Source organism: Labeo rohita, unplaced genomic scaffold, assembly GCF_022985175.1.
Source record: "Labeo rohita strain BAU-BD-2019 unplaced genomic scaffold, IGBB_LRoh.1.0 scaffold_639, whole genome shotgun sequence".
In the NCBI taxonomy this organism is placed as follows: Eukaryota; Metazoa; Chordata; class Actinopteri; order Cypriniformes; family Cyprinidae; genus Labeo; species Labeo rohita.
Window position 1 is genome coordinate 29,375 of NW_026129567.1, and position 16,594 is coordinate 45,968.

At 34.3% G+C, this 16,594-nt stretch overlaps 1 long non-coding RNA gene across 1 annotated transcript; it reads left to right on the forward strand.

The window, feature by feature from the left end:
- Positions 1-5,034: 5,034 nt before the first annotated feature.
- Positions 5,035-15,262, forward strand: LOC127161401 (uncharacterized). Its single transcript, XR_007827025.1, has 3 exons — positions 5,035-5,101; positions 12,536-12,614; positions 15,149-15,262. It is a non-coding gene; the product is annotated as an uncharacterized LOC127161401 (long non-coding RNA).
- Positions 15,263-16,594: the final 1,332 nt, after the last annotated feature.

The window sequence follows — 16,594 nt, forward strand, 5'->3', positions numbered from 1 at the left end:
CTGTTTTTTATATTTTTTATTACTGTTCAGTCATAGTTAACGTTAGGTTTAGAGGTAGAAGTGGGATTAGCGACTATAAAAAAATATTTTTAGATATATTTTCAGATTGTGCGTTTATGTATTGAACCTACCCTGTAACTTCCTTGAACAAGGGGGGAACAATCGCCACTTTAATTTACAGCCCACAGAGGGCACACTTACCCTGCAACTACATGGAACAAGAGTATAATTTCCCAGTAATTTTAAAAAGCTTACGTATAGACACACCAAACTTACGATTTAATAGAACAGGTACCTGTTAAGTTTTTAAGTAATTCCATTATAAATTATTTGTAGGATATCTGTTTGCTTCCCCCTTATTACCCAAACGTAACCTATTGCTCCCTTATACTTACACGTAGGTACAATATAAATACGAAACATACACTGTAACGTCAGTTTACTTGCGCAGTTCTTTGCAGGTTGTATATCTGGTTGTTACCCCCGAATTACCAAAACGTAACATAGCCTATTGTTCTCTTATACCTACACATACGTACTAATAGGTACACTACATTAAAGAAACGTACACCGTAAATTCAGTATACTTATGTAGTTCTTTGCAGGTTGAATATCTGGTTTGTTATCCCCTTATTACCCAAATATAACATATTGTTCCCTTATACCTACATGTACGTACTTTATAGGTACACTATAATTACAGAAACATACACCGTAAATTCAGTTTACTTACGTAGTTCTTTGCGGGTTGTAATCTAAAGCGTTACCGATAATTCTGATTCTGATTCTTACACAAACATTGATCACACTACAAACAAGACAAAACAATAATGCTATAAGAAACAAAAAAGATTAATTAATTGTTTACCTGAGTCTTTAGTCTATGATTAGCTCACCTCACCTCTTATCTGACAAGTTTTTGGGTTTGAGTCATTCGTTCATCAGCCCTATAAGATGAACAAACAACTCAAAAAACCCAAAGACTCGAAACGTGAACTAATTCCAGTACAGAACCTAATAGGATGTTGCGCAACTGAATGTATCACTCCCCGGAATGACACGTTCTTCCCGAGTCACATTAAAGATTCATTCAAAATGAAAGAATCATTCAAGAATCACCCATTACTAATTTGTAGCATCGTGGACGTGCATCCCAGAGCCTGTGCTACATGAGCTTTTGTGCTTAAAAAGTATACAAATTTTTATTTTTAGAAAAAAGTTATGTTCGCTAGATAAGACCCTTCTTCCTCGGCTGGGATCGTTTAGAGCCCTTTGAAGCTGCATTTAAACTGCATTTTGGAAGTTCAAAATCAGGGCACCAATGAAGTCCATTATATGGAGAAAAATCCTGAAATGCTTTCCTCAAAAACCTTTTTTTTTTTTTTTTTTTTTTGACTGAAGACAGAAAGACATGAACATCTTGGATGACAAGGGAGTAAGTAAATTACTTTTTTGTTTTTATCAAGGAAAACAGAGATTTTTGAAAACTATTCAAAGTGGTTAAATTTGAAAATGCTGTTTTCATGTTGTAGTGTGGATTTTGAAAACTATGTCTGTTATTACCTTATTTGGAAGTGTCATGAATAATAATAATAATGAGCTCTGCTCTAATTGGCTGTTTCATATTGCAGCTCAATTCAGTAGCTCACACAGCAGGAAGGAAATACAAGAAGGAAAACATTCCTTACTCCTTACTTACTGTTTATGTAGTAAGTGAAATCTTATGTAGTGTAATGTAACAGTCTACCGTTAGCAAGCAGCTAACCATGTCCCTTCAGTGGCTTGTGTTATCTTATTAGAATGTGTTATTTGTTTTCCGTGCATTTCTGAATACAGACACCAACCCATCCCTGTACATCACATCCCTACACAGCCTAGAACATAACATTTATTTCCATGATCGGACATTTTTGCTGTTGGGGGCGTAACTGTTAACGATCCCGACTATAACGTCACAGTCCGAGTTTTGTTGGGATTCGCCTCTTTTTCAGTGGTCTTTTGCACACACAAAGAAGGTTACAATGCCGTTTGAGGCTCACGGTATGTCATTTCAACTATGCCGAGGTGAATACAGTTTTCCATTCTATGGCACCTTTAACAGTTTAAATTTAGACTTCTATTCACATTCATCAAGACACATACACATCAACAACAGAACTGTTAAACAGAAGCGCAGATGTGCAGCTAGTGAACCAATCAGAGCCACTCAAAGGTTCTGGAACCAATCAGGTTTAGTCATTTGTGTTATGTGTGTTGTTTGAATTTAAACACAAGAAAATATATAGGGACATTAGGTACATCTTGAGAAAATTTATTTATGATGCAGTTTATATAATATGATTTTGAAATTTATTGTGTTAGTAGCCTATTAGAATTAGCAGGTCATGGTCAGTCTTTTCAGTATCATATTCTTTTACAAGTACAAACAAGTAAAACTGAACAACATCATAGCTGACTGAAAACATTTATAATACATTGTAAGAATGCACTTATATCATATAGGACATATAATGTATTTATGTGGTAGTGAATTAGTGTGCTTTTTAAAATATATTAAAATGTTAAAAATGTTCTTATTTTTGAAAAGCAGACTGAAGCACATTCATTACATAAATATTTAAAATATATTGCAGTAGGCCTACACATATAAAGTACTTTAGTTATAAAGTTATAAAGTACTTTAAACCCACTAAAAACTGAATCATTGTCTTACACAAAATTACATAAAGTACACATTAAATATACTTTTCTCTTTTTACTCTCTCTCTCCTTCAGCTTGCTCCCTTTATCAGGGGTCGCCACAGCGGAGTGATCCGCACAGCCGATTTGGCGCATGTTTTATGCCGGATGCCCTTCCTGCAAATTATGCTTGTCTTGAGTATATTTCTTAAAAGTTTGGTAATAACTTTTGATATATATTTTGCTATATATTTATTACCAAAGTACTTCAAGTATACATCTTAGAAATATATTTAAATGCAATTCAGTATATTTTTAAAGGTCACCTACTATGCAAAAATTTTTTTAATCTCCATAAATCAGGAGCAGTGTCTCAAAGCTTACTGATGTCACAATATCAGAGGGATGAGACCAGAGACAGATATTAGGTGCAAACCAAACAGGAGTTTTATTAACAAGGTTGTAGGAATATTGTGCAAGGATGGTTTGAGCAATGCTTATCTGTAAGTCTGTTGTAGAGTTATGATGATGAATAAGTCCAGGTTGTAGCAAGGTAAATCTGGGCAGAAGAGCAAGGAGAGGTCTGGAGCTAGCATGAGGTAGTGAATGGTAGACTAGACAAGGAAGTACTGACTGCTGGGGCCTTATATAGTGCAGGGCTGAAGAGGAACAGGTGTGTGGAATCAGTACTCCGGTGAGGGGGAACGGGTGCACTGTGACGTAGACAGTGGGGGTGGCTGAGGTGAATGCCTGACAACTGCTATGACCTTATATATAATACATTTAATAGTATTAGTACATCTTTTTTTACCTGGGTATCATAGTTTCCCTATATCCCATATCAGAATGACAATAAACCTCACTTGAACTTAAACTATGAGGCTGTCAGGCTAAATATGTTTGGTATACTGACTTAGAAAGCAGAACCACTGTGTAGTTTTACCTTGATGTCCTTTGACTCTGGACAATTTTGGTAGATAGTTACTAGAATGTCAACAGTGCATTAGTCCTTTGTTTCTGTGTAGTTGTTAATTAATGACGGAATTGTTTTCTAAAGTGTTACCCAGTTTTGCAGCCTCTCCATGATCTACTGATCAGGTATTTTCTCAGTATGGTATATTGGGTATTGCATTCCTTGTAGCATCAACAAGACGCAGTGTAATATGCAACCTGGGGGGTGTTTCATAAAACAAGTTTACCAAATAAGCCAGGCTTATTTCGGTTAGTCTGACTTATTTTGAGCCAAATCAAGTAACAATAATTCAGACTAACTGAAATAAGCCTGGCTTATTTGGTGAACTTGTTTTATGAAACACCCCCTCTGGTTTGCTGAACAAGACTTGGACAGCCCAACACTTGCTTTCTCCACAGATGCAGTACATACATAAAAGGGCAAAGAGCACAAGCTGTTTCTTATGTCTTTGGTATGATAAGTTTACAGTGGTATGATAAGGTTTCCTTTCATTTATCATTTATAACTCACTTTTATTGCCAGTGCCTAATGATATAAAACATGCAGTGAGTTTGTCTACTGCTGTCATTGAATTTGAATACTGACATAAAATGAATATCCTAAAGGCAAAAATGTAGCTGAATTAGTGGAAATGAAAATAATTTATACAAAAACTCTAAAAAAAAAAAAAAAAAACACATTAAATATAATAAACTGTAATACACATACAGATCAGTTATATATTATATACTGAGCACTGTGATTTATTCAGTTTGTAGTTCATGTTTATTTTTGTTTGAATATCGCTGAAATCTCTTTACTTATTTTCTAGTCTCTGTTGTACAGTAGTTTACGTTAGTTTGTACTATGACCTGAATCTGAGTACAGAAATAAAAGAAGTCTTTGATCTCTGTGAAGTCACAGACTCTTGCTGCTCTCATGAAGAGGAACAAAGACTTGACATGCAGGAAACTTTACAGGTAATCTGACTTTACCTTTGTTATATTCAAACAAGAATATAAGAAACAACACTAAATAAAGAGTTTAATTCACTGTATTTCCAATCAGTGTATTTAATAACTGAATAAGATGTAGTAACATCGCTTAGTTTCACTAAGGTTTGCTTAACATGATTGTCTTCAAACCACATTAAGTGTCAACTGTGTTGAGTGTTAGAAAGTATAAATATTATCTTTATATTATAAATACTGTAAGTAGTGCTGTAAAGAGATTTTTGCCATTAACATGATAAAAAATAAAGAACAGCAGAATTAATGTTGAGCTGTATTTATGCATTTTAAAATATATTTTACTCATGACATAGAAAGGAAAAGAAAACTGTTACTGACAGAAAATCCCTGTAATCTCCTACATACATAACGGATATCAGGAGTCAGAGAAGATCATCTGAAGACTAAAGAAAAAGAAAAGAGAAAGAGAATATCATCATGTTCAGCAGAAACAGTGGAGGTGAGATAAATGCACAACAAGACATTTGAGATTATACAGTTGATAGTACAGTACATATTAACAGTTCAGACTATTAGCCTCATGTATAAACCTTTGCACAGATTTTATCCTAAAAGTGTGTTTATGCATGAAAGCCAGATTTCATATATGCACACATTTTCAGATTTATAAAACCACACATACAGTATTCTAGGACCTGTGCAAAACAGAAAAATAATAACTGTTTCTTGACCATTTGGATCCAGTTAATGAGGTGTTGCAGTTAATGGGGTAATTAAATGATTAATTAAGTGCTGGTTGAGCATTAGTGATGAAGACCTGTTGTTAAGCAGAATCACTGAAGGAAGGAAAAACAAACAAAAATGAACAGAAACACAACTACAAATAGTATTCACATTACTTTAATTGAAATCAACTGCAAATAAAAGGCAGATGATAGTTAAACAACTCCACAAACAGCTTCACGTATTACAAGCCAGAAAAATCAACAACGAAAAAAAAGAGCTTACTGTATATTGTAATTATTTTTGCAATAGAAGATACATAAACATACACACTCGAGAAATCAAAAAAGGAATACACACATATTTATGAGTGTGTATATATATATATATATATATAAAAGAATTCCTTCTTACAGTTTTTCACATTTGCTAAAACAGTAAACCCCAATTTCTAAACTAAATTCGCTATAGCCTAAACCAATTTGTCAAAGAAATCACTCTTTCTGCAAAACCTTAAACAAGTTCAGGCAGTTTAGACAATGTTTGCAGATCTCATGCACTCTAAGACACAGTTTGCTCAGTGATGAACTTGTGGTGCAAAACCCTAAACACGAGTTAAGCGCAACTGCAAAATGGCAGTCATCGTTTACACACAATAATTAAAAATTCTTCACACTTGTTTCTAAATATTTAAGTGCACAGATGGCACAGGTGCATCTGTCAATCTGAGAGGTACAGAAGACTGTAAATTCGAGGTGGTGGAGGAGGGTGAGGAAGAGCAAAACCAAGAACAATCTTTTCAGAAGAAATTATAGCTACTGTGATAGACATGTTCTTGTGCATGGAACGACAGAGGCAGAACAAAAAGTTCAGGCAAATTTGAGCAGATTCTCTGTGGCCACCATAATCAGTTGGAAAGTTCAAAAGAAGAATGGAAGAAAACTTTTTTTTTACACTGTATATTTTATACACTGTCAATATATTCTTGTGTAGATCAGCAAGATTACCACTTTAGTATGTGGAAGAACTGGCCTGTGATGACATAGATTACTGTATTGTCTTGTCAAAGAACCATCTGCCACACCAGAAGGTTTCTTGCTGATGTAGAGAAGTCTCTTGCTCTGACCAAGACATGTGTATGTGTGTGTATGTATACACACACGCACACGTTTTTTTTTGTGAATTGTGGGGGCTTTCCATAGACTTATATAGTTTTTATACTGACCAAACAATACTGTTTATCCCCTCATCTAACCCTAACCCTAAACCTACCCCTTACAGAAAAACTGTTTGCACTGTTATATTTTCAGATAAACATAGTTTACTATTTTTAATCATTTTTTCAATGTAAAAAAAAAAAATCAGGTTTTACTATCATATATATATATATATATATATATATATATATATATATATTAGGGTGACCATATTCTGAGAATCCAAAAAGAGGACACCGCCATCCTCCCCCAAAAGCCACCCCCCCCCATTTCTCAATTATGACAAAGCGCTTTTAGAAATCACACATTTATTTAAATTCTCTTTCTGTTTGAACTGAATCTTATATCAAAACCTTATTGCCTTGTAAAAAATATCATCTCTCTTAGTATTTTCTTTATACAGTCCTAATAAAAACATAAATGAATAATAGATAAAATGCTTAAATAAGAATTGCCTTGTAAAAAAATATAATCTCTCTCAGTCTTTTCTTTATACAGGCCTAATGCAAATATAAATAATACATAAAATGCTTAAATAAGAAAAAAGAGATAGACCACTGTTATAAAAAAATATTCCTCTTGTGCAAAAATACAACATCTCAGATTCTTATGAACCAGGGGGATTGAGGGATCCTTCAAACTTTGGGTGACCACGACTGAACATCGGGTATTTTTTTTTTTTTTGCAATTCGTCTGTGAAACTACATTTGCGTTTTGGCATGTTAGTGACACACAGCTCTTGCAGCGCAGCTCCTCGTTTGTTTTGTTTTGACAATTGGGTCTTTCACGTCATCAGACAGGTACCTCAGAATAATGCCGGTGGGCAGTGGCTGCATTTAAAGTGTTGAATTAATGACGGTCAGTGAAATGAGGTAAAAAACTCGGACATTTTATGATATTTTACAAAATCCCCCCGGACATAATTTTATAGCCAAAAAGGAGGACATGTCCGGGTAAAAGAGGACGTATGGTCACCCTAATATATATATATATATATATATATATATAGTGTATATACAGACACATTTGTTATGCCAATAACTAACTAAATAAATAAATCACCATGTAATGACTTGATTACAGGTTTTTTTTCAACTGCTTACTGCACACTTTTTCAAAACTTTGCCTCTATTTTTCAAAACTTTATACTCAAATCCAAGAATTGCACACACAAAATGCAAGATGCCTTACATCTCTTGCAAAATAAAGCACTGTATTCAAAATATCACAAACACATCTCAAGAACGAACATTTGTCTTACTTTGCTCTGCGTGTATATATATATATATATATATATATATATATAATCTTACAGTTTTTCTCGATTGCTAAGACACATTTCTTGAAAGCTGCTCTCCTTTTCTCTAAACTGTGAACACAAAACCCAATTTTCAAGCTACATTCACAAAACCTCAGACTCTTCTTGCAAAACCAAACTTTCACCTCAAAACAGTTCAATCTGTGCTCAAAACTGAACTATGTTGTCAAATCGTGCCCAGAGTCAATCAAAATTAAAAACACTACTGAACAGTCACTAAACACTACGTAGAAAAATAGAAAACACAATGCTCAGGACATGAAGCTGGAGAAATAAATGGTTTATTGTTCACTGTAGGCTAAATGCATGTTGCAAAACAAAGAAAATCTGTGCATTTAGCACTTGTACAAAAAGACAAAACAGAAATCTTATGCGTTTGCCACTTGTGTACAGTAAGCCCATGTAAAAATAAAGTATAAAAATATACAAATAAGTGCATTACTCAGCCACAGCATCATGTCTCCGTACTGGGTCAGGCCACAGGACTTCATCCACATCACAGGCCACATTTTGTCTGGCCAGGCAACGGGGGAAAAAAACCCTGGCATGCCGTATCCAGGCTTGGCATGCCTCCACACCTATGTCACCACAGGCAAGTCCCATGGCTTGCAGGAGATTTACCCTGGTGTAAGGTTGGCGTTCATATACCTTCCACTGCCATGAGGAGAAGAATTCCTCAATGGGGTTTAGGAAAGGGGAGTATGGTGGAAGGCAAAGATTGATAAAACCTTGGTTCATACTGAACCACTCTTTAACCTGGAGGGCTCTGTGAAAACTCACATTGTCCCAAACAACAACATAGATGGGATGCTCATCCTGCTGCCCTAACACAGCATCTCGCATGTGATTGAGGAAAATGAGGAGCTGGTGAGTGTTGTAGGGCCCCAGGTTGGCATGATGGTGGACAACCCCATGATTGCTGATGGCAGCACATAATGTGACATTGCCACCACGCTGCCCAGGAACACCAACAATGGCCCGATGGCCAATCACATTACGGCCTCTCCTTCTCCTTTTGGTGAGATTAAACCTAGCTTCATCCATGTAGATGTATTCATGGGGTCTTTCCATTGCATCCAGTTGAAAAACCCTCTGTAGAAATAGATATAGTTTTGTAAGTGATACGGAAAAAGTGATTTAGGCCATTACAGTAAATCACTACTTAGAGTAATCAACATTGAATGTGTCTGGATATATGCCAACCTGTACATACTGGAATCTTTGCTTTTTGACTCTGTATGAGTTGCGATCAAAGGGCACTCTGTATAGCTGTTTCATGCGCAGTCTGTTGCGCTTGAGGACACGATCAACAGTAGAGAGGCTGACACTGTTGATACCCTCAAAATTTACATGGTCCTCAATGATCTTCTGCTGAATTTCACTCAGTTTAATGGCATTGTTCTCACGGACCATATCAACAATTAGGGTCTCTTGGTGTGGGGAGAACATACCTGTCCTCCCACCCCCATGTGGCAGTCTTTCAATTCTACAAAAAGAGAACATGGAGTTACAAAAAAATACATGGAATACTAGGCCTACAAACAGTTAGACCAACCCTCCATTACAATACTACAGTACATTGGTACAGTGATGTACTGAAAATATATTTACTTACAGTATACTGTGGTACAGTATATACAGCTGGTAAGTCCCGCCCATTAATAAAACAGAGAATGTGAGAAAATAATTATTTAAAAAAAAAAAATTATTATTTTCTCACATTCACTTGCATTGACGGTTTTTCAATCTAGAGGTCCAGTGGGGTTTTACGGATGGGCGGGACTTACCAGCTCTATAGTATGTCATACAGTAATTGCTGTCAACATTTACATATTGTACTATAATGTCAAAAAATGGTAATTACCTGTTCTCTTCTCTAAATCTTTGGATTATGGTGGACACAGTGAATCTACTGATGTTTGGTTGTACCCTTTGTCCAGCCTCCCTCATGCTCATACCATGGACAAGAACATGGTCAATCACAGTAGCTCTGATTTCATCAGATATTACTGTTCTTTGTCTTCGCTGACCACCTCGACCACCTCGACCTCCTCTCACACGAACTCTTCCTCTCAGATTTCTATCCATTGTAGGGCCTCACAAACCAGTGCTCTCTGAACTGGCTTACTGTATATGTTCCCTCACATCATTAGCCACAAGTGTGATCAGTTTTGAGTTGTTGTGTTCAAGTGGTGACACCTGTGCTTTAATTGTGTTTGACTTTTGTCACCTGTGCTCACCATTATGCAGCACGGGTGCATCATAATGAAAATGTGTTGGCAAGTTTTGTCTAAACAGGTGAAAAGTGCTTATGGTTTTGCCAAAAGAGTGATTGATTCAATCAGTGGGTTCAGGCAACTGAGCATTTGGTTCAGACAATAGGGTTTAGTGTTTTCGCAATTGAGAAAAACTGTAAAACGTCTTACAGTTTTTCACATTTTTAAATTCTCAATAGCCTAAACCAATTTGTCAAATAAATCACTCTTTCTGCAAAACCTTAAACAAGTTTAGCCAGTTTAGACACTGTTTCATTACGTCTATAGAGTGTCCCCATAAAACATAGAAACGCAACGTGTGTGTGTTTATTTTTTATTTTTTTGGTATATTCACCGAACATAGTTGTGATTTCTTTTGAGTCTGTGTATGTTTATGTATATTTTTTATTGAAAAATAATTACTATGTACAGTAAACTTTTTTTTTTTGTAACTTCATGCACTGGGCACTGTTCTCCATTTTTTGATGTAGTGTCTAATGAATGATCTGTAGTGTGTATAACATTGACTACTATGTGTATGATTTGAAAGCTTTGTTTGATTTTAAATCCAGGTGAAATGGTTTTGAAGCGATTGTTTGATTTTGCCAGAAGAGTCAGGGGTTCTGTGAATTTAGTTTGAACATTTGGATTTGTGTTTAAAGTTTTGAGAAAATGAGTGATGGTTTCAAAAAATGTGTTTTAGCATTTCAGAAAAACTGTATTTTTGCATATATCATATACACACAGTTATTCAAAACCTAAAGCTCCTCTTTCATTAGCTACCACTGAAAGAAATTGGCAGAGAGATGTTGAAAAATTCACAGTAAACAAGAAAGCAGATTGAAACAAAGATTTATTTATTTTTTTTTTTACTGTAAGCATTTGTGGTTGTGAATAAAGAATTACACAGTACGAAAGGAAAGAAATACCAGTCAAAAGTTTTTGAACAGTAAGATTTTTATTGTTTTTTAAAGAAGTCTCTTCTGCTCGCCAAGCCTGCATTTATTTGATCCAAAGTAAAGCAAATACAGAAATTTTTTAATTATTTTTACTATTTAAAATAACTGTTTTATATTTGAATATATTTTGAAATGTAATTTATTCCTGTGATTTCAAAGCTGAATTTTTAGCATCATTACTTCAGTCACATGATCCTTTAGAAATCAATCAAATATTCTGATTTGCTGCTCAAAAAACATTTATTATTATTATTATTATTATTATTATTATTATTATTATTATTATTATTATGATGATGATGATGATGATGATGATGTTGAAAACAGCTCAGTAAAAAAAAAAAAAATCTGGTTTCTTTGATAAATAGAAAGTTCAGAAGAACAGCATTTATATGAAATAGAAATCTTTTGTAACGTTCTAAATATCTTTATCCTTACTTTTGATCAATTTAAAGCATCTTTAAATAAAATTATTAATTACTATAATTTATTTCCCCAGAAAATAAAAATACTGACTCCAAGCTTTTGAATGGTATAGTGTATCATGTTACAAAAGCTTTTTATTTCAGACCAATGCTGATCATTTTATCTTTTGATTCATCAAAGAATCCTGAAAAAACATATACTCAACTGGTTTAACATTTATAATAGTAATTTAATGCCTTGAACAGCATACTATAATGATTTCTGAAGGATCATTTGACACTGAAGACTATAGTAATGATGCTGTAAATTTAGCTTTTTGTACATATTACAATATATTACATTTTAAAATGTATTCAACTATAAAGCAGTTATTTTAAATAGTAAAAAAAAGTGAGGTGTTAGTGTGAGGCACTGATGAATTAGTGTGGCATTTTGATTGGTTGTGTTTGAAAAAGCAAATCAAGATAATTCGAGTTAAATTTTTGTGTTACATAGAGAATTGTATGTTGTGTTTTGCAAGAAGAGTTTTATGAAAAAGAAAACTGAGTCAAAGGCTGAGAATTAGCATATGGTTTTGCAGATTTGGTGTGTGGTTCTGGTGCTTGAGTGTCAGGTTTCAGAAATTGTGTGTCAAGAAAGATTTTGTGTGCAAAAAGAAAAAATTTTGCACACAAAAATTTGTGTGCAGTTGAAAAAACTGTAACTGATCATCTGGAGTTTAAAATTCTGAATATATGGATTGTGGGTTATGAATTGTTATTGATTATTTTTTATAGTTCTACAGATTCTACCATATATTGAGTAACAGGCACACACTAGATTTTTTTTCTGTGTGAATTTGGCTTGAGATCAAGTTGAATGTGCCACTTTAAAAAATGAAAGTGCATGCAAATGTACAGAGTTGGTGTTTTACCATTTTATACGGACAGAATTGCTTCTTTACAATACAGAATATCTTCATATATTTAAGATTTATATCAATATAAGGCTGTTTAATTACTGTAGTTTTTGTGATTGTTCTTTACTTTCATCTAGAGCAAACACTTAAACAGTTCAGATCCATCAAGGATGACACTCAAACAACTGCAGATGAAGATTTAATGTCAGAATGCAGGTACTTTGAGTAACACATTAAAGCTTTTCATATTATAGAAAAAACATTATTATGTATGTTTTTTTTTTTTAGTTTAATATTAATCAAAAGCAAATATCATTAAAGCTCCATAAGAGCTTTTCATTTGTAAGGTCGTAAGTCAGAAAGAGTTTTGGTTAGATTACAACCCGCAAAGAACTACGTAAGTAAACTGAATTTACGGTGTATGTTTCTGTAATTATAGTGTACCTATAAAGAACGTACATGTAGGTATAAGGGAACAAAATTTTATATTTGGGTAATAAGGGGATAACAAACCAGATATTCAATATGCAAAGAACTACATAAGTATACTGAATTTACGGTGTACGTTTCTGTAATTATAGTGCACCTATTAAAGAACGTACATGTAGGTATAAGAGAACAATATGTTACGTTTTGGTAATAGAGAGTAACAACCAGATATACAACCTGCAAAGAACTGCGTAAGTAAACTAAAGTTACGGTGAATTTTTCGTATTTATATTGTACCTACGTGTAAGTATAAGGGAACAATAGGTTACTTTTGGGTAATAAGGGGTAGCAAACAGATATGCAAATAATTTATAATGGATTAATTTAAAAACTTAACAGGTACCTTTTCTATTAAATCGTAAGTTCGGTGTATCTATACGTAAGCTTTTTAAAATTACTGGGAAATTATACTCTTGTTCCATGTATTTACAGGGTAAGTGTGCCCTCTGCGGGCTGTAAATTAAAGTGGCGACTGTTCCCCTCTTGTTCAACGAAGTTACAGGGTACAACACATATAACAACGCGACGTAAAATGTGGTTCTACAAAATGTACATTTATTTACATTTTTACAAACATTAAATGTACAATACTGACATATTTACATCATCTAAACATTTAACGTTTACTTAATATGAAATTATAACATTTAACTCTGTTCTGTGTGATTTCTGTTGCCAGCTCGTTTCCAAGAATAGGTCTACATAATGTTATCATGACTACACGGTAAACCCTTAAAATAAATAATATTTCTGCAATCGTTTAATCATTCATGTAATATTAACTTCGTTTGCCGTGGTGGAACACAAAGGCGTTTTCTCTAACATGCTGTGACTAACAATAGAACCATAAAATACACCGAACACGCATCATAATTACAAATAAACCATTTTATTTGTGTGCTGTAACCCAGATCTTCAGAATCCATACGATTTGCGAGGACCAGAACCAAATTCAAGGCTTTGTCCGGCGATCTTCATCTCCATCTCTAGCAGCGAGTCCAGCAGCAACAGCCATAAACCCGTGCTAAAGTGCATTTTGCGACAGGAAAATCGGACGTTCATTGGCTCTCGCCTGCATTCGTCACAGATTACGATATGCCGTGTTTCTGGTGAGATGTGTTGGAATGACGCGCGGGCGCCTTCGAGGAGTGAATCAAGACAATAATCTGGATAATATTTTCAGCGATTAACAATTTAAATTCTGCTCTCATCCTACTGCACCTCAAACCTACTGTATTCCGCCAGAGAGGACTGCGGCTGCAAACGCATCGTTATTTGGATTACTTTTTGTATGGCTGTTGACATTTTTGCAATAAATAAATGATTGTGATTGCACTTTCCTGTTTTTTATATTTTTATAACTGTTCAGTCATAGTTAACTTTAGGTTTAGAGGTAGAAGTGGGATTAGCGACTATAAAAAAAATATTTTTAGATATATTTTCAGATTGTGTGTTTATGTATTGAACCTACCCTGTAACTTCCTTGAACAAGAGGGGAACAATCGCCACTTTAATTTACAACCCGCAGATGGCACAATTACCCTGTAACTACATGGAACAAGAGTATAATTTCCCAGTAATTTTAAAAAGCTTACGTATAGATACACCAAACTTACGATTTAATAGAACAGGTACCTGTTAAGTTTTTTTAAATTAATCCATTATAAATTATTTGTATATCTGTTTTCTACCCCGTTATTACCCAAACGTAACATATTGTTCCCTTTATACTTACACGTAGGTACAATATAAATACGAAACATACACTGTAACTTCAGTTTACTAGCGCAGTTCTTTGCAGGTTGTATATCTGGTTGTTACCCCCGAATTACCAAAACGTAACATAGCCTATTGTTCTCTTATACCTACACATACGTACTAATAGGTACACTATAGTTACAGAAACGTACACCGTAAATTCAGTATACTTATGTAGTTCTTTGCAGGTTAAATATCTGGTTTGTTATCCCCTTATTACCCAAATATAACATATTGGTCCCTTATACCTACATGTACGTTCTTTATAGGTACACTATAATTACAGAAACATACACCGTAAATTCAGTTTACTTACGTAGTTCTTTGCGGGTTGTAATCTAAAGCGTTACCAGAGTTTTATTACCAAGAATGTTTACACACACAAGTGCAGAAGAAAGTACAGACATACAATGATAGTGCAGACATAGTCTGAATTACATAGTGAAGATCTTATGATTGGTTTTGTTGTGGATTATCATGTTTTGTTTTGTTTTGTTTTTTAGCTCAGTTCATCATAAGAGATCAGAAGCAGAGCCCAGCTGTGTGTCTATGAAGAGTGACACATCTATATGTCCACCAATAGAATTTAAGAGAGGAGATACACAACATGGTCTCAGGTGTAACATCTTTATTAAAAAAAAAAAATTAAAATATGACATTTTATATCATAATGTATTTTCTACAAGACATGGGAAATTATTCATATTGTTTACACCAAATTCTGACCCTACAATTCAAATGTCACAGCAGAAATTGAGACTCATCAGACCAATGAGAATGAAAGTCCAATCTTCTATTGACCAGTTTTGGTTACCTGGTGTGAACTATAGTCTCAGTTTCCTGCTCTTAGCTGACAGGGGTGGCACATACTGCTGATCTGATTCAAGGTTGAACATGTTGTGCATTCAGAGGTGCTCCTCCTTGGATGTAACGAGTGGTTATTTGAGTTGCTGTGATCTTTCTATCAGCTCAGACCACTCTGGCAATTGTCCTCTGACCTTCGGCATTTTTGCCAACAGATTAGATATTAGACAGTTTTCCCCACTGATTAGATATGTGTTAACTAACAGTTGGACAGGTATTAGCTAATAAAGTGGCCAGTGAGTGTTTGTATATGTAAGCAATAAGGTACAAGAGACTGTAACTTATTCACAATACAGCACACCTTGAGTATAATATTGCTTTAATAAAATGGTTACCACATCATACGAATGTGACCCTGGACCACAAAACCAGTCATAAGGGTCAATTTTTTTAAATTAAGATTTATACATTATTCGAAAGCTGAATAGATGTTTTTTTCTATTGATGTGTGGTTTGTTAGGATAGAACAATATTTGTTTGAGATACTATTTGGAAACTATTTGAAAATTTGCAATCTGAGTATGCAAAACATTTGTCCAAATTAAGTTCTTAGCAATGCATATTACTAATATTACTTTTGTAATATTTTTGAATATTACAAAAGTTTTTATATATTTACAGTAGGAAAATTACAAAATATTTTTATGGATAATAAAATAACATTTTACATAATATCCTAATGATTTTTGGCATAAAAGAAAAATCTATAATTTTGACCCATACAATGTATATTTGGCTGTTGCTACAAATATACCCATGTTACTTAGACTGGTTTTGTGGTCCAGGGTCACAAATATTAAATCCAAAAATTGATGTTTTGAAATGTAATATGTGTATATATTCTACAGTTCCCCTTCAGTCGTTTCACTACGACGTTACATATGGGAACTCACTTGAGAGTCCAATCATCTCCAGGCCTTATTTGAAAAGGCCAATGAACATTCATGAACATTGGCGAGTGGTATTTGCATGCCGAGCCACTCCCCGTATATACGGGTATATAAGAGGGCGGCGTGCAACCACTCATTCAGACTTTGCTTTTGGAGCCTCGTCTCTAAGCTAGAGAGAAAAAAAAAAAAAAGAGT